The 18625-nt window shown below is 34.6% G+C and overlaps 1 protein-coding gene, 1 long non-coding RNA gene and 1 other non-coding gene across 5 annotated transcripts in view; 2 read left to right on the top strand and 1 right to left on the bottom strand.

The window, feature by feature from the left end:
• LOC101740250 (klarsicht protein) overlaps nucleotides 1-18625 on the top strand; it is a 358174-nt gene that overhangs the window by 11088 nt on the left and 328461 nt on the right. For all 3 annotated transcript variants that reach the window (XM_062669363.1, XM_062669362.1, XM_021351399.3), the window contains exon 2: nucleotides 10412-10451. The gene's annotated coding sequence lies outside the window, so the exon portion shown is untranslated. The remainder of the gene's footprint in view (nucleotides 1-10411; nucleotides 10452-18625) is intronic.
• Mir2780a-1 (microRNA mir-2780a-1) lies at nucleotides 4711-4801 on the top strand. Its single transcript, NR_107357.1, has one exon. It is a non-coding gene; the product is annotated as a microRNA mir-2780a-1 (primary transcript).
• On the bottom strand, nucleotides 9095-10319 carry LOC110386097 (uncharacterized). Its single transcript, XR_002431338.3, has 2 exons — nucleotides 9878-10319; nucleotides 9095-9660 (listed from the first exon to the last, which is right to left on the bottom strand). It is a non-coding gene; the product is annotated as an uncharacterized LOC110386097 (long non-coding RNA).

Below are 18625 nucleotides of genomic sequence, written 5' to 3'. Positions count from 1 at the left end.
CTTCCTTAAGCAATAAGCTTCGAAAAAAATATGTTACTTCGGTAGGAGAATTCACGGCTTAGAATTTTTGCGGTGAGTGGAGGGGGGTTTAAAACCATTGAAAGTTTGTTTACGTAATGCTTGAAAGCCCGCACTGCAGTAACGCTGACCAGTTTACCTAGGGAAACCTCAAACCATTGATTTTGAAATAAATTATAAATGAACCAGCGAAAACGCATGCGCCGTAGGAGTTACAGAAAAAAAAATGTACATAAAGGTTTCTCCTGGAATAAGAGCTAAAAGATATCGTAGTTGGTAAACCAAAATCTGCTATGTGCACTTTTTGAGATTTTTACTTTTTGACCTTTTCGTATAGTTCACAGCCCTGCCATATAAAAAAAATTGTTATGTGTCTATAGCTTTAATATTTATCTATAGCTTTCATATTTTGATATAGTTCTTAAAAATTCACCTTCATATAAAATTTTATACGAAAATGTTTTTACTCGTTAATTCAAAATAGAGTTTTTGCACATAGCAGATTTTGGTTTGACAGCGACGATATGTAAGCACGTCAATTGTTGTATAAATTACGATGGTAACAATGCATTTTAAGACGTTAAATTTAGTCATTTTTGGTGCGAAAACGGATTTAATTGGAAAACTCGTTCCGTTTTAACGAATGAAATTCATAATTATACTATGTATATATAATTATATTATGAATTTATTTAGTACTATAAAAAAAACGGAAACCTTAGAATTTATATCTCAAGGTGGGTGGTGACATTTACGTCTATGAACTCCGGTAACCACTTAACACCAGGTGGACCGTGAGTTGGTCCACCCAACTAAGCAATAAAAAGAAGAAAAAAATAATTAAAAAAGTTAAAGTAATGTTCCACCACCTAAATGTTAAACCGTAAATGGTTTTTCCTGCACCCTGTCTGGTAAGCTATGAAAGAATTATGTACCCTAGTTCGAAAGGTGATCGGCGGCAGCCAAATTCAGATGTGACTACACCTACAGTAACCACCGAATTGCGAAAAATATTAGTGTAATAGCAATATACTCCTCTGATAGTTGCTCGTACATATAATGTCTATACCAATATCAGAGTACAGGGCAAGTTTCGAACTGGAGTAAGGCCAAAAGCATTTTTTTAAGGGATTTTTGACCTGGTAACTAAGACCTTTAGGTCAAGTCTTATTTTCCAGAAGCAGAAATAAATGGTCATAGTGATGAGAACTACACATTAACGTCGTTTGAGTATACGAGATAGATCGATATCGATATCGTAAAAACTCAGTATACTCTAAAGTTTTGCAAATATTGCTCCAATTACGTGTACCCATGGAGATTGACAGAAGAAAGCCACAACCCGACATAGCGGCGAAAGTGGCGCGTTTCAATAATGCCGATTGGCATGGCACGGATCACAATAAACGTCAATTTATGTTATTCTACGAATAATTCAAAGTTGTCTGTGAACAAAATTGATTCGATACGGATATACCTATGCGTCAACAAAATTTATTTCTGTACGCGATATGTACCTTTTAAACAATAGTTTGTATTACTAAAAATCGAATTCGCTTATCTTATACTAGGAGTGGGTAATATCGGTTTTGCCGCGTATCGAATCGTATCTATATATCGAGGATCAATATCGGATATTGAATCTATATATTTTCTGAATCTATATATTGATGGATGCTAGTAGATTTTCTCGATTCATGATATTTGAGATTTGAAACGATACGCTGATATAATATTGTAGTAGATATAGATTTAAGTCAACGTTATACGGTTGGTTTTCTGATATCAATTTATAATATGATCTTAAAGTAATAAAAAGAACATGAAAATAAAAATATCAAAAAAACTTTCCTTCATGCTTTTACCAGGCTTAGGACTGGCTACATTATTTTCAGTTTTTAGTATTTTGTGTCTTAATTTAAAATTACAAAATATACCAAAAGAGTGTAGATTTCAAAAGTTTAATACAAACACAAGAAATAAACTCAATTATTTGGATTCAACTAAAAATAGAAAAATGTGTACTTTAAAAATCAAACACATAAAACTTTTAAGTATTTATAAACACTTGTCCAAAAATTCTATTTCAAGGTCAAAGTGCGTGAAATTAAATTCAACGATGCAAATAGGCTATACTGCATTCAAGTTAGGGTCGAAAGTTGAAACTTCTTTCCTTAATTGTATCCTGCTGATACGCTAAGAATAATCTACAGACATATGGACTTAAATATAAGGTTTACAATTGTATGGATAATGCCTGTTTCTGTTTCATTCATCACATGATATCCCTATCGTGCGCTCACTCACTCTGGCCGATTCGATACGAACCAAACGAATATTGCTGATATTAACGAATCGGTACGATATGCCGATGCGCATCACATCGAGCAATATCGTGTATCGGCTGATATCGAAATATAGATTTCGATTCACGAATCGGTCCGATATGGCGATGCGCATCACATCGAGCAATATCGTGTATCGGCTGATATCGATATATAGATTTCGTGCGGGGCGATATCGGATTCAACGATATTGCTGCGATATATAGATATTGAATCTATATACGATTTATATCACCCACTCCTATCTTATACTTTTAAACGAACAATTCTTGTATATTAATATATATATATAATCTGAATCTCGGAAACGGCTCCAACGATTTTCATAAAATTTAGTATACAGGGGATTTCGGGGGCGATAAATCGATCTAGCTACGATTTATTTTCAGAAAATGTTGTTTTATTCGTGTTTTCAATAATCAACTCTTCCCGACATCTATTGGCGAATAATAATACTATACTAACCGCTATAAAGACATAACAAGATGGCGTTATCAAAAAAAAAAAAATTACCAAGCTCGGTCATCATCTAGTGTTGCCTTATATGTTATTAACAAGTTTTAGTTTATTCTTAGACAGTGTGAAATGGTTCAATTTCGATCAATGCTAATGTACTTCCATGGCAGATAATTCCAACAAATGTCAGATTGTAACTACAATTTATAACTTCTACATAATGTCTATAATTGGACTAATAGTATGCCGTTTTGAATGTTCCTCGTTATTGTGTAGACATTAATGACTTAATATTTTGTTAAACGTTTTTGGTCACCCGACAACCTGTCATTATTAACGCCTGGTTCATGCTTTAAAATAAAAGTTTACATACAGTAAAATTGAAATTGCTCACAGTAGACTATGTCTTGATGATTTTTTAGTAAGTAGATACCTATTTACATAGTAGACCTAAGTAAACAATTAAATGTTATATTATACAAGGAAATCTTGGATGAACAATAATGTTGAACCAAGCTGCAGAAGATGATCTTGCTCATCTATTTTTAAGTATAGTTATTAAGAGATATAGTTCATAAAGATTGATTTAGGTCCCCATAATTTCATTCATAGGTATTTTTTTTTGTTTCGTCGATCAGTAATGGGCCCACAGAGTATCTGATAAAGCGGTTACATAGCCCATAGATATTACAACGTGAAACATATTCTGTGACATGAGGTCGAAGTGTTATTTGTTTGGGAAGCGCGGCTGTCCCCCCTTAAGAACGAAATGCACGACTTCAGGGCCGATACAGAAGATGGTGGTAATAAACTACACGCGCGGGCTTATATTACGCCCTACCATTAGTAAATGATGGTTAGCGATCGCAGTGCATTCGTTTTTAAGACACCCAAGGGAAGGAGGAGTGTGTGTTTCTAGGCCCACATAATCTAGTCAAAATATTTTTTTCAAACGCTGTAACTATTAAAAAAAATTACGATAGTGACTATGCCAAAAAGAAAATATTATTTAAAAACAAAAACAGTTATGACAAGCTTAAACAAAAAAAAAATGAGAGTTATGCGTTAATGTTTTGTAAATTATCTGTGTTCACATCTCAAAGGGTGACAGCGGTGGGTAATTTGTGATGCAATAGTAAATTTCGGGAAACAGACCCCACAGTCAGAGACAATTACGTGGTTTATTTTTATTATTTAACGGAACGTGATATTATTTGGTCACGTGTTCTTGCGTTTTAGTTTTATGTCATTTTCTTCACTTAGCAAGGTTTCTTTAGGTCTTACACTATGTATTAAAACTAGACTATTATTAAAAGACAACTTAAGTCATCTTAAATATCGCATTTAAAGGTTTCTTTTTATGATTTTCCAACTGTTCCGATTCAATAGGTCATAAAAATTACATCATCAACTTAGGTAAATAATATTACGTAAAACATTTGTAAGCATAACTATGTATACCTAGTCAGGTCATAAGTATTGTCACACAGTAATAACTTTTCTTTTAGAATGCTGGCCACAAAAAAGTTTATTGAACCCGAATTTCGAATTGTTCATGAAAATAAAAATAGTATACATTTAGAATTTTACTCATTTTTAAATATGGAGTGGACGCTTAAAGAAGACCGTGTTGCAGTTATTGCGTTGCATCGTTGCGGTTACGCGCCAATTCAAATTTTTAACATACTGAAAAATTTGAATATAACCAAAAGATTCGTTTATCGTACCATCAAACGATACAATGAAGACTCTAGTGTAGATGACAGGTCAAGAAGTGGTCGCCCTCGGTCTGTTAGGATTCCAGCAGTGATAAAAGCTATGAAGGCGCGAATTCAAAGAAATCCCAAACGTAAGCAGAAACTGTTGGCCCTTCAGATGGGGTTAAGCAGAACCACGGTGAAAAGGGTGTTAAATGAAGACTTATTAGGGCTTCGGGCATATCGAAGAAAAACAGGAAATCGTTTGAATGCTCGTCTAATGGACCTGAGACTGAAGAGATGCCGCGCTTTGTTGAAGCGGTACGCGGGAAAAAAATATCGGGAAATTCTTTTTTCGGATGAAAAAATTTTTACCGTAGAAGAGAGCTACAACAAAAAAAATGATAAGGTGTACGCACACAGTAATGAAGAAGCGAACAACCGTATTCCGCGTGTCCAACGAGGTCATTTTCCATCCTCGCTCATGGTATGGTTGGGAGTTTCTTATTGGGGCTTAACAGAGGTACATTTTTGTGAGAAAGGTGTAAAAACGAATGCAGTTGTGTATCAAAATACAGTCCTGACGAACCTTGTGGTACCTGTTTCTCATACCATGTTCAATAACAGGCACTGGGTATTCCAACAAGATTCGGCGCCAGTTCATAGAGCGAAGAGCACACAAGACTGGCTGGCGGCGCGTGAAATCGACTTCATCCGGCACGAAGACTGGCCCTCCTCCAGTCCAGATTTGAATCCGTTAGATTACAAGATATGGCAACACTTGGAGGAAAAGGCGTGCTCAAAGCCTCATCCCAATTTGGAGTCACTCAAGACATCCTTGATTAAGGCAGCCGCCGATATTGACATGGACCTCGTTCGTGCTGCGATAGACGACTGGCCGTGCAGATTGAAGGCCTGTATTCAAAATCACGGAGGTCATTTTGAATAAACTTTAGTGTCATAAGAATCTATGTTTTATTAAGTTCATTTTGGTATATGAATGGTTACATAATGAATAAACTTTTTTCAATTATTTTACATTAAACATGTGACAGAATTTATGACCTGACTATATATATATTTTGTGTAAGTACTTTAAACTAGTATCTCCGTCTAAAAGTTCAACACTTCAATTCTATTTGTAAGAGATTCAATGTCAGTCGCATTAAACATGTTTATACAGTTGAATAGATTTTGTTTTACGTAAAAGAACAATTTTATTCTTTGTTTAAAGTCGCCCCTCCGTAGTCCGATTTCAAAATATGCTAGAGCACGCACAGGTGTGTAAACTCGTTAATATATTTTATGAACTATTTTTAAATTATATTTTCGTAATTAGAACTTGTATTTAAAAGGGCTTTGAAAGAGACTTGACTGTTATTTTGATGTAATTACTAAAAAAATTGATCTAATTTTTTTTCGGTGAACGCATAATCATTAACTCAAATATATATTTTTATTTGTATATTCTTCTTACGAACCACTAGTTATCTAGTTTATTATCACTTGAGATTTTTATAGTATATAGCTATCTAGTTTATTATTACTTTCAAGGTGGGTGGCGCATTTACGTTGTAGATGTCTATGGGCTCCAGGAACCACTTAACACCAGATGGGCTGTGAGCTAGTCCACCCACGTAAGCAATAAAAAAAAAAGATTGCTTAAACGTTACTATTTGGGAGTTATGTATCTGCCATGTAGTTTTATAGGTATCATTTATTGTAACGTCTCGACAGTTTGCATGATCGGTACACATAAGATTCACCGTTAACGTGCAAGGGAATCGACTATTTGTATAATTGACCCAGGGTCACTGCGGCGAAAGTTGTCGCTGAGAAATAGTTGAAATGCAGAGTGGTGAAGTAGTGAAATTGCATAGTACTGCAAATGACAATTATTTTTTAGTTTTATCTATCTAATATTGTTTTATAGTTGCAGGTGAGTAAACTTAATTATTGAAGAACTAGCTGTACCCGTCCGCTTCGCTGGGCATTTAAAATTAACATTATTATTCCTCACCCCCCACAAAGATTCTCATCATTAACGCCCCCGCAACTGCTGTAGAGAGTCCAACGCTCATATAAATATTAGCCTATCCATTAAGTGCACGTATTTTCTACATGGATACCAAGTTTCAAGTCAATCGGATGCATGGTTCAGTAGTTATAACGGAACATCCGTAAAAACCACTGCAGATATATTAGTATAGATAGATAAATAATAATTGCTGTCTTTCTGTCGGAAAACTGCGAAAAGTTTTAAGGTTAGAATACCTACTTAGTGAACTGTTTCACCAAAATAATTGATAGAGTGTTTAAACTAACTTAACTATAAACTACGTAGTATTTTTTTGGTGGAAAATATTCATAAGATAAACATCGAATTCTACTATTAGACTGCAGAATTTGTGGGCACCGATGAAGGCCGTTTTGTGAAACTGTTTTAAACCCATATGACACATATTTGAATAGTGTCAATGGAACGTGCTGTTAACTTTTGAATAATGCATTTATTTACTTACATATTTTTACGATGCCGTAGGACCCAAATATTTGTGTGTAAAATTAGAAAATTATGCGGAAAATACACGGTTATGTTAAGTCGGCGCATCATTCATTTATCTTTAATACCGTTTCCACTAGTATTTTAACTGTTTTTTGATTATTTATGGCTGGTCATTTCCTCAGATGTTGTACTACGAGGTATATTATGTCTGTGCATAATCGGGTTTACAGTTAGAAACGCCTACTTGTCGATTTATAGCCTTGATCATAAAAGATCGCAGTGGACATTATGCTCTTTTACTCTGAAATGCGTGTCAATCAGTGCAAATAATATTTGTTTATGTTATCTCGACTTTACCAACGTATTTAAAAGATAAATTTCACTTATACATTCACTTAACGTTCTAATTTTTTATATAAACTAGCTGACCCGGCAGACTTGGTAGTACCTCAATCGAGAAATAAAAGACCTAAACTTTTGTATAAAATAAACTTAAAACAAACAAAGAAATCCGTCAGACGGGGGACACATGAAAGGGAAAACAAAATTGTTATTTTTATTTAATTCCGAGCATTTTCATATTTATCTACCATTTAAACCTTCTCTGGACTTCTAAAAATAATTCAAAACCAAAATATTATCCAGGATATTAAAATTATCCAAATCGGTCCAGCCGTTCTCGAGTTTTAGCGAGACTAATTAACAGCAATTCATTTTTATACATATAGATAAATAATATAGATATATTGATTAAGATTTTTCATCACATCGGTCTAGATTTCGTGTTAAAGTTATTTTTTGTCGAGCTACCTTCGATTAGCGTCAGCCTATTCTCCAGATAGACTTGAATTAACCGCAATTTGCAGCGTTTAAACATGTGATAAAGTGCCTTTTGTATTTTTATAGGCCCGGTATGGAGTGCATAAAGTCTTTGAATGTCGATGGCTTATTAAGGTTCATAGTCAAGATTTACAGTTAGCTGTAATGGATGGGCATCGGTGAATTAAAAGATCTTGCACTTCGGTGCTAACAAACCTATTGTCGGAAGAAATGGGTCCAGTGAAATTTCGGTAGAAAGTTACTGTATTTTCTTGGAACGTAATTCTGAGATGGATGTGGAAAATTTAAAGTGTCTGGTGGAATTTTCAAAGGGGAAAGTCCCTTAAGGAGGTCGCCTTCGGAATCTCACATAAACTCTAGATTGCATCGTGACTATTATTTACCTTTGCGATCCGTTGCGACCCGGCCGATTGTACCGAGATATGTAACAACGTGCAAATGTTACGATCAATGATTTGTTAAGGCTACTTTTAGATGGGCTTTATGTAGTTGCTAATAAAATGAAAACACAGCCTCCTGAATGATCACATTTGATTTAGGATCAAAATAACCCTGAATTAGCATCTAGCGAAGATTACTTCATTGTAGAGCTATCGTTTTAGGAAAACAATGAAAAGGGTAATTTTAAGCAGTAACCTTAGAACACCGCTTCTGAGTTTATTAAATTAAAATCGCCATACATGACTGGCATGGCTGAAACATAAAGTCAACGTTTTACATATAAGCATTGTAATAAAAATGTTGCTGTTCAAATCAGAACGTACGAGTGCTTCGCTGCAGTAATAAATAGTGTGGAGTCCACTCATTTATCAGTGCGGTGTATAACAATCCGAAATTTTTTTCAGTGGTACTGTATTTCATACAGTTACTGAAAAAATAGAAAATATCTTGGAATTTTTTGGAAAAGCAACAGCTCCAATTTCTGTGGGGCATTGCTGATGATGTAACGAAAATTTTGTGAGCGCACTTCGTCACAATTTCGAAGACACATTTAGTTAAGGCACAACAAAAAACAGAACTCGTAGGCACAGGTTAAATTTAGGTTTTGTATACCTACCTATTATCTATCTTATTTTTAACACGGCTCGTGCTAGCTTGAAGGCAGATCTCGAGATCGATCGAGCTCTTCGATTAGCCATTCAACACGCATTTCCTTCTATAAACATTTTACGATTTGCGGTACTTTTGATCGGAGAATTAGATTTGTTCATAATAAACTTCTTGAAGATATGTTTTGTTCGAATATTGACTATAATTTACATTCTTTTATAAACATTTTAAACAGCTCAAATGTCTTTATAGCTCGTAGGTACATGATATGTGATGAGTAACTTGATATTTTAATAAGAACAGAAAAGTATATATCTTGCTTTTGCCTCGAATAAACCTTAAGCACGACGAAAACACGATGCACACAAAGTATTTATCGTAAAACTATTTGCTCGACCAATATTTCGATTGAAAAGCGGCCTAAAAGCTGATGCAACATCATATCACAAAGTCAGTTTGATTTTCTAGTAAACTAGTAACTTATTAAAATAGCTCTGAGTTTAAATTAATAAAATAAAACACATAAAAGGGATGTATGAAAATAAACTGGAATCTGGCATGCAGCCAACGACAGCTTCGGTCAGGATTAGATTAGAACAAAAATGGCTGCTTGTTGAAAACCTTAGTAGTGACTTGACTGATAAATTGTTACACGATTGGGAAACCGCGCCATTTTTTATTTATTGTAATTTTTTCGAATGTTTTCATGTATGCATTCCATTTAATAAAAGGGTTTCTCGCACGCGAACTGTAAGAAAAGAACAGTCTTACCCAGTGAAGGCAAACATTTTCTACCTTTTGAGGTTTTATTGTTCACGTGTGATTCTATAATAATGATTCGTTCTTAAATAAAAACAAAAATTATAAAAGTGCACTCAACTGCACTACAACAAACTACACTCAAATGAAATCTACAAATTTTTTATCGTAGGTAAGTGGGTAAACATTGGATTTTGTTGATTCACCTGTTTTTATTACTATATGATATCCATCCTTGTTGCCTAACCCCAGATTGACTGGTATCACCACACATTTAACAAACTAATGAAATAATGACTCATGTCTTTTGGCATTTGGTAACTTAAAATAAAGAAGAATAGGGAAACTCTTGACACATAGGACGTACGATAAGTCCTTTTCAATTGGGCGTTTATATACCCTTACGGACTATTAGAGATTGTCAGTAAACATTTTCAAAAAGAAGTCATGTTACCAATTTGGTTTAGTAAAATTCTTTGTTTGGACACTCCTGTCCAAGTTTTGTCTTCACTAGTGTTTTTCTCACACCATTGTGTATTTATGTTAAAATTAGTCCCGTTTTTAGAAATTAGTTTGAAACGACATTAGAAAGCGTTTTGACAACGGAAATCCATTAAAGGACAATTCCCCTGACAGATGAACAAAAGGCAATGAACCATAACTCGTGCCGAATTTTGTTTGCTCAAACATTATTCTTTTGAGTTTTGTTTATTTAATGATTTATAATTTTCTTTTTTCAGATCGATTAGGACAAAGACCGCAGTCATGAGAAGTGAATAGGTAAGTGATCCATATTAAACGTTAAGTAACTCTCGATCAATCAATAAGTTTGATATTTTTTACATTCATCAAAATTTTAATCAATATTTGAAAACACAAGACCGTGACACACGTTTTTCTTGGAAAATGAAGTAGTGATATGATTGTATTTTTTGTTGATAAATCTTGATGATAATTCCAATTCTCTCTAACCTAGAGATAATTTATTCGATTATTTGTCCCTTTAAACTAAATATTGAAATGCTAACTTTGGTGTTATAAATGCAGTCCCTACCGAGAAGTGTTGTCACGCTTGAGGGCACGCCGTGGTTAAAACGCAATCATCTCATTTTACGCCTCGCGGGCTGCCCTCTGGATAACTTGAGAATACTTGAACTAGTTTCGTAGATTTTCGTTATGGTAGATTAAAACTTTCTTTGAATATTCCAATAGTAAACAGGTTCCTTAAATAAGTGTGGTATAATGGTGTCGAGTATGGACAGATGGCAAGACAACGTGACGCGCATCAAATGTGTTCCCTCCGATATTACATGCCCATCACGACGACTCTTTCAAAATTGTAACGTCTAAGAGGAACAAGAACAAATAATAATTCTAAAAAAATATTAATTTGATAATAGCTTAAATACATGTGTAACTTTTCAGCTAAAACTATTCCTACTTTTACATATAATCGTTTAGAGATTTTTATATCCATATGTATGTATGTTCAAAAATCATCAACTGCTTGGAATTAAATTTATTATCAAGTTTTGTATTACCAGAAAATACTCTGTTACAGTTTTAAACAAATGTTTAAACAGATATAATGCAACCGCAATCAGATTTTTTTGGAGGAATAAATTAGGCATTTGAACGAAACAATAGTAGTGGCCTTGAAAATCCTCTGTTTAATCTATTCATTGACCTTTCTTCTGTATACATACAGAAATTCCTAAAGCTTCTATTTGAAGTAAAACAACTTCAAATCCAACCGGTAATAGATCAATTTCGTAATTTAAACAAATTATAACCGTCTGTACCTTAACTGTGACAATAAAGCAAATGAACTCATTAGATTCAAGGCGTGCCCTTACACAAAGGGCAATTATGTATACTACCGGTTACCCAAACATGAACTCCGATGAATATGGATGGCCCGGTTCCCTGTCTGTAGGTGTCCAATTATGATGTAACTGTAGCTCATGCAGCTGTGATTTTCTGTCGTATTGTTCTTTGCAACGTTAAAAAAAGTACAGATATATTTATTATAAAAAATAATAATTTTTGGTTAAAGAGCTGAAAAATCCTTAAGAAATATATCAGGATACATTATTATAATACAGGCTGGCTTATACAACGAAATGATTGAATTTTTATCAGAATCACAACGATTTAATCCATAATAGTTATTGTCGTGTATCTAAAAATATGAAAGTTGATATGTTTTTTTTTTATTGCTGAGATGAGTGGACCAGCTCACAGCCATAGACATCCACAACGTAAATGCGCCACCCACCTTGAGATATAAATTCTAAGGTCTCAAGTATAGTTACAACGGCTGCCCCACCCTTCAAACCGAAACGCATTACTGCTTCACGGCAGAAATAGGCAGGGTGGTGGTACCCATCCGCACGGACACACAAGAGGTTCTACCACCAGTAAAAGCGAATTATTGACTGAATTGCAAAATAATCTTTTAAAAATCTTCTTTCGTCTTGCGTTTACTATAAACGACGTGTTAGCGTAGGTGTAACATTGCACTTAGCCACTACTTAAGTCGCATATCAGTATACGATGGTTAATCTTTTACACGCAATAACTCCACGCATTTATTAATTCGTTTATACCAGACAATGTACCGTTATAACCGATTCATTGTATTCTCATATTCGTGCCAAAAGTTGATTTAGTAAGTACAAAAACGCTAAAATCCAAATGTGTTGTTAATATTAAGTCACGCTACTGCTTTGACGTCAATGAGATAAAGGTATTTTATTCAATATTCTATATGTTACGTAATAGATTCCAGAGCTTTCCGAGAATAGTGGACGCATTAAATGCAACGTCGGGGAAAAATAAACGTTTAAAAATATAGGAAGAGGAAGTTGCGAAGACGGTCCCAATTTTTTTGATATGATGTTTTATGGTGTCGATTCTACGAACCGCGTATTTTAAATAGACGAAAACCTTAAATTTGATAACTGTAGACTGAGTTCCGGCAATAAAATAAAATAGTGTGAGCAATATCAATCCGACATCAGCTTAAACAGTACGTAAAGATAGATTAGGTAAGTGTCTTCTATATTTTTTTTTGGTCAATAACATATTTTGTAAAGGAAGAATGTTGAAAGTGAATAAAATAAAAATAGGACCAAGTTTTGTGCTCTCTAATAAAAACAGGCTCCAATAGCTTAAAGGAAAAAGTACTAAATATTGTGTATTATTTACTAAGATGTCCTAGAAATGCTAGGGGCTATAATTAGTAGACGGCTTATCTAGAAACGTAAGTAGTTCAGCGTTACTATTCAGAAAAATGATGAAATCCAATTTTTCGCCCTTAAAGTAATTTTGACGAGAACGTATTGCTGTTTATTTAGACGCACAGTGAACGATGGAGAATTAGCTTCATGATCGGAGTCGATAGACTTTCAATAAGACTAGTTATCAGAAAAGAAATGACAGTACTTTTTACTGGTGGTAGGACCCCTGGTGAGTCCGCGCGTGTGCTACCATCGCCCTGCCTATTTCTGCCGTGAAGCAGTAATGCGTTTCGGTTTGAAGAGTGGGGCAGCCGTTGTAACTATACTGAGACCTTAGAACTTACATCTCAAGGTGGGTGGCGCATTTACGTTGTGGATGGATGTCTATGGGCTCCAGTAACCATTTAACACTAGGTGGGCTGTGAGCTCGTCCACCCATCTAAGCAATAAATAAAAACGTATGTTGTTTAAATAAAAACTTTTGTCATCTACTAATATTCGAATATTATAATTTATCATGACTTGACAGTTTTTAGTGTCGATTATAGAAACCCGGTCACGCTCCGCTGTGACTATCTCTAAATGTATGGAAAACATTGATTCCTTGAAATTACTCGCGTCTGTCGTGCCTGGGCAGTATTATTACAGAAATCATGACTGGAGTGCCAACAAGCAATTTTCATCACAATTGGATGAATGGAGAACGCAATGTACAAAGAAAAATTTATTATTGTTTGAGAGAAACAATGTAGTGAAAAATTTTCACCGAGCGAGTGAATTAACTCGGTAGATTGTCGCCATGTCACTTCCATAGAGCGAGTGAGTTTGCTCGATAGAATGTCAGTCCGAATGTTATTGTTCGGAACTTGTATACATGGAAACTTATTTCGTAAATATCGTTCAGGAATCTGTCAAATATCTTGTGTCATACTATAGCTGCCAACTATAATTAATTTTAAAGATTTGAAAAATCGACAAGTCATGTTTTTCTGCTCGGATGAGTTGTTACAGAGGTCGCATTTACCACTCGGCTTGGAACTAATGCGTGTTATATGATATTTTCGAACCGAATTTAGATGTATAAATTGTATTATTGTGTGTCGGCTAGATTAATAATCATTTATTGCTTGTAATCTAGTTTTCCCACGGTTGGTCCAGTTTGACCCACGGATCCAATTTAATATAAAACATTTCTTTTAATCTTAGTTACATAGTTACATACACTTGACTAGAAAATCATGAATCAGCGACTTGTCTATTGGACGTGTTTGTTTATTTGGTTTATAAAACTATGAAAAATTCAAATTCATCAAAATATATAGGACGGAACTATTTCTTCAATTACATTTGGAAAAACTCCGCTCTATATTGAAATTATAATGACAAATTTCTTTCATGGATGAATGCATTAGGGAGTATTGAAACAGGAAATTGGATACGTATTAAAAAAAACCTGTCTTATGTAAACGATTCTTATAAATGCAAAAAAATGTTGTCAGCTAAAAACTAAGAAAAAAAGAAATAAAAATATTGTACGCTACTTTAAAGGCTTTAAAATGTAGCGTAAAATAGTTCAATCTAAAAATTAAAGCCGCAGTAATGATTATGACCAAAGACCAAGGCAATTCTAGTTTCTCGTGCAGATAAACAAGAAATGCCTCGGACATCAACATCCTCGCACAACTGGTAAATAATACAGCAGAAAACCAGCTTCTTCTGATTAATGAATGGAGTATTATGCAAATTGCATAGCCTAGTTCGAGCTGCATTCTTCGAGGTGGGGTTAATTATGGCCAACCGAGCGAAGGTACTTATGATGCCGTATCAGATATATCTGTGGCACGGGATAAAAAAAAAATTAATATTTTTACGTAGGTACCTGGCATCTCAGTAGCGAGAACAAAGAGCAACGAGTCAGAGGTGTTATTATTTATTTTTTATTGAAGTAGTATGTGAAGTTACAAACAAAATGATATGATCACACTTTTGAAATGAAAATTAATTGTTACTTCAAGATTTTTTTGTCTTTGTTGTGACACGAACATAATATCTACCTGATGGTTTGTGGCCGTCATCATTAACGTCAGTAATACAAAACCGTGGCCTACAAGTTTATACTCGGCATTAGTAATATTGACGAAGTAAAAACAAAAGGACATAAAGATTTTTGAACGGATGTAATTTATAATATTGCAACAAATCTTGTATTAGGTAATTACCTAAGATACCAAAATTAAGTACTGAAGAGTACGTCATGTGTTTTGGATTGGATCTTATCTATATATCTTATCTTTATCTATCTAAATCTTTAGAATATTGAACTAATATCTAATAATTTTGAATAATCGATTTAAAGCATAGGCTTTCCTTTATTACATTTCTATTAGCCCATTGATTTCAATATAGCTGTGTAATTTAAGTAAATCTTTGTATTTAGAATACCAGCGATTTCATAGCTGTTGGACGCCTAGTATACAAATGCCGTGGAAATGGTTGGCGTAATGAGATTAGTTTTGTTAATCGGATATAATATCATAGTGGCGTTATAAGCAGCTTTCACAAAAAAACGGGCTGTGTTAAATTCAAAATTAAAATATAGTAATCTATTTTAACAACTAAATTCTAAAAATGTAAAAAACATACAGATTAGAAGTTAATATTAATGCCTTGGTTCCACTTTGAGGCGAGATAGTTGTGTTTTTAGTGTTGTAGACGGGCAGAAGATAAAAAAATCTCTAGGGCTCGGTGTTTGTCTAAGCCAATAAACACAGGCAGATGGATCTCCACCACATTTTAATAGGTAATCACGTCTGGGTATGTGAATTTTGGGCTTCGGGGAGCAAAATATTGTATACATAGACTAACTCCTCGAAGAGTATAATCGTACATAATTATATATATCTGACCTTGGAAGACGAAAAATTACAGGTTTTCTGGACAAGTATATTTAATGCTCTGCGCAAGTCACTGTATGTCCACGTGGGGCGTAGAAAGTGGGGGGCATGTAGTTTCATCGCGCCTTGCTATCAATAATGAATACTGGTTCACGGCAAAAATAGACAAACTAACTGGCTCTCTCTGTTAATTTTAAAGTTTTATTTTTACGACGAACTAAAGGAATAACTCCGTCGAAGTCCTTCGCAAACATTTCTTGTCTGTCTCATATTGCGTATAATCTATGTCTGCGTCAATCATTTTTAAATAATGGCATTTCAAGTCAGACTGCCAAAGTATGTCCACACGTTTATGAGCACAGAGCCTGTTCATGCCTCCGTTACACTAAAGATGTATCGATACAATGTTGTCCGGCATTTCGAAACGCCCATTTATAGTGTATTATAAATTACACCTTCCGAAAATCTTCTCGCTGCTTCTTCCATATGTTAATAAATATGTTTGTCACACACACTACATAAAATTACAACTACCTGATTTATTTTAATTGTTAATTATATATTTTGGTGTCCAATAATTTTTTTCTATCTCTTCCTTGTCTAAGTAGAGAAGTTCAAAGTTTAATGTTTGCATATTCTCTCTGTATTAGTCCTTAGACTGGCAGCTTGTAAATCTCCTCTTACGCAGAAATTTTGATTGGCATTACTAGCAGGGTGCTAATGGTGAACAAATTTCTTGTTACGTGAATGTTCCTTTCAGAAAAAATAGTAACACGTCTAATAACTGGAATATGTAACCTTTAGCATTAGAGAGACGCACGACATTGTCATGTCACGAACGTCTTTAAAGCTTTCTGAACAAATTCTTTATTAATAATAATGTATCATCAATTGCCGGTAATAACCTTGAATCTTATTTCTTGCAACTTTCTCGTTTCCTTTCTAAAATCGCTAGGTCAAGGTATAACCGATTCTAGATTAAAATGTAGTCATTTTTCATTATTAGTTATGTTTCTTATTTGTCCTTTTTTTCTCTACGCAGTTTTTGGTTTTTTACCACAAGAAAAAAAAAAAGCATAGAAAACTTCATCATCATCATCATCATCATCAACAGCCCAAAGTCGTCCACTGCTGGACATAAGCCTCTCCCAATCTACACCACTGAGCCCGGTCTGCGGCTCTCCTCATCCACTTCTTGCCAAAAAAAAACTAAAAAAAAAAAAACTTAATTATTCTTTACTTAAAAAATCTTCGTCTGATCTATGCGATTTTTAAGGCGATACTTAAAAATGTCCTCGATATTCGCAATTTTGTAGTTTTGTAGTAGGCGTGGGAGTTGAATCCTTTGATTAAATGCTTTACATTCCCTTTAGATTTATAGCGCGAGGTTACTCCCTATAAATTGCACTTTCGTTTTCAACGATAACGGAACTGTCCCTACATTGTTACTGTCTAGCTATTATTAATTGTAATGACAGGGCTCGGACTGTTCATACTGTAGCACTGAGTATTCATAATTGACAAATTCGTTTCTCATTGTTGTTTCAAACACGATGGTGTTCATTGATTTGATTTAGTGTTATAAAACATTTTGTTGTCTACTTCTTGTTAGACGACTCTATAATTTGTATTTATGACATTATTCTTCTCTAAGGTCCCGTACAAGAAATTTGTTGATAATGTTGATTGATTGACATTGTCACTGTGTAAAACTAAAATACTCTAATCAACTTTAATTCTTATGAATTTTAATATGAGTGCTATTTGTGCCTTGGTTGGTGGTAGCACGTCTGTGGCTCTCCGCGGGTAGGTATCTTCACCCTGCCTATTTCTGCCATGAAGCAGTAATGCGCTTCGGTTTGAAGGGTTGGACAGCCATTGTAAAAACGGAGACCTTAGAATTCATGTCTCAAGGAGTGTGACGGCATTTTCGTTGTAGATATCTATGGGTTCCGGTAACCTCTTAACTCCGAGTGGACCGTGAGCTTGTCCACCCATCTAAGCAATAGAAACAAACGCAATGGCACTTCGTTATCCATTCACGCTATAAGACCATTACGCTTACGGCTAAACCAGTAGATTATGCACATCGATAAGTTCTGTAATAATATAAGAGCATATAAATGATTTGGTTGGAAAAGTACGAAAGCTTATCTTTGTCTTTCGGAAGCTAAGAACATCAAGCGATCTCCACATACTGAAAATGGTTTATTATGCTTTGGCACACTCTGTCATAACCTATTGCATTGTCGTTTGGGGAGGCTGTAGGAAAGGATTATTACTTAGATTGGAAAGAGCACAGAGAGCCGTGCTTAAAGTAATATCTAAAAAACCAATAAGGTTTCCAACGGAGGAATTGTATGATATCTGCAAAGTGCCTCGAGTTAGACAATCTTTTATTAGGAGCACATTGTTACGTAAACATTTGGAACTCGTTTTTGACCCTAATGTCTGTTCGCAAACTCGTCGTCAGGGCAGAGTGTGCAAAATCTATGTAGCAAATTATAATGTAGTCAGGTCTCACTATAGGTATTTAAGCTCTATTCTGTACAACAAGATAAATAAATTACTAAATATTTACCCACTTATTTCTAAAGAAGTTAAAATTATCATTGATAGATGGCTTTTCTCCCTTACATACGAAGATATGGAAGAATTACTGGAGTAGATTACACATTTTGGTAATGAGCAATTTATATATTAGGTATTAACACGCATCTACACATACACTCAGACATACACCCACACACACACACACACACACGCACACACACACACACACACACGCACACACACACACACACACACGCACACACAC

Source organism: Bombyx mori, chromosome 7 (genome assembly GCF_030269925.1).
Source record: "Bombyx mori chromosome 7, ASM3026992v2".
Lineage (NCBI taxonomy): Eukaryota > Metazoa > Arthropoda > Insecta > Lepidoptera > Bombycidae > Bombyx > Bombyx mori.
This window is presented reverse-complemented; position numbering and strand designations above follow the sequence as displayed.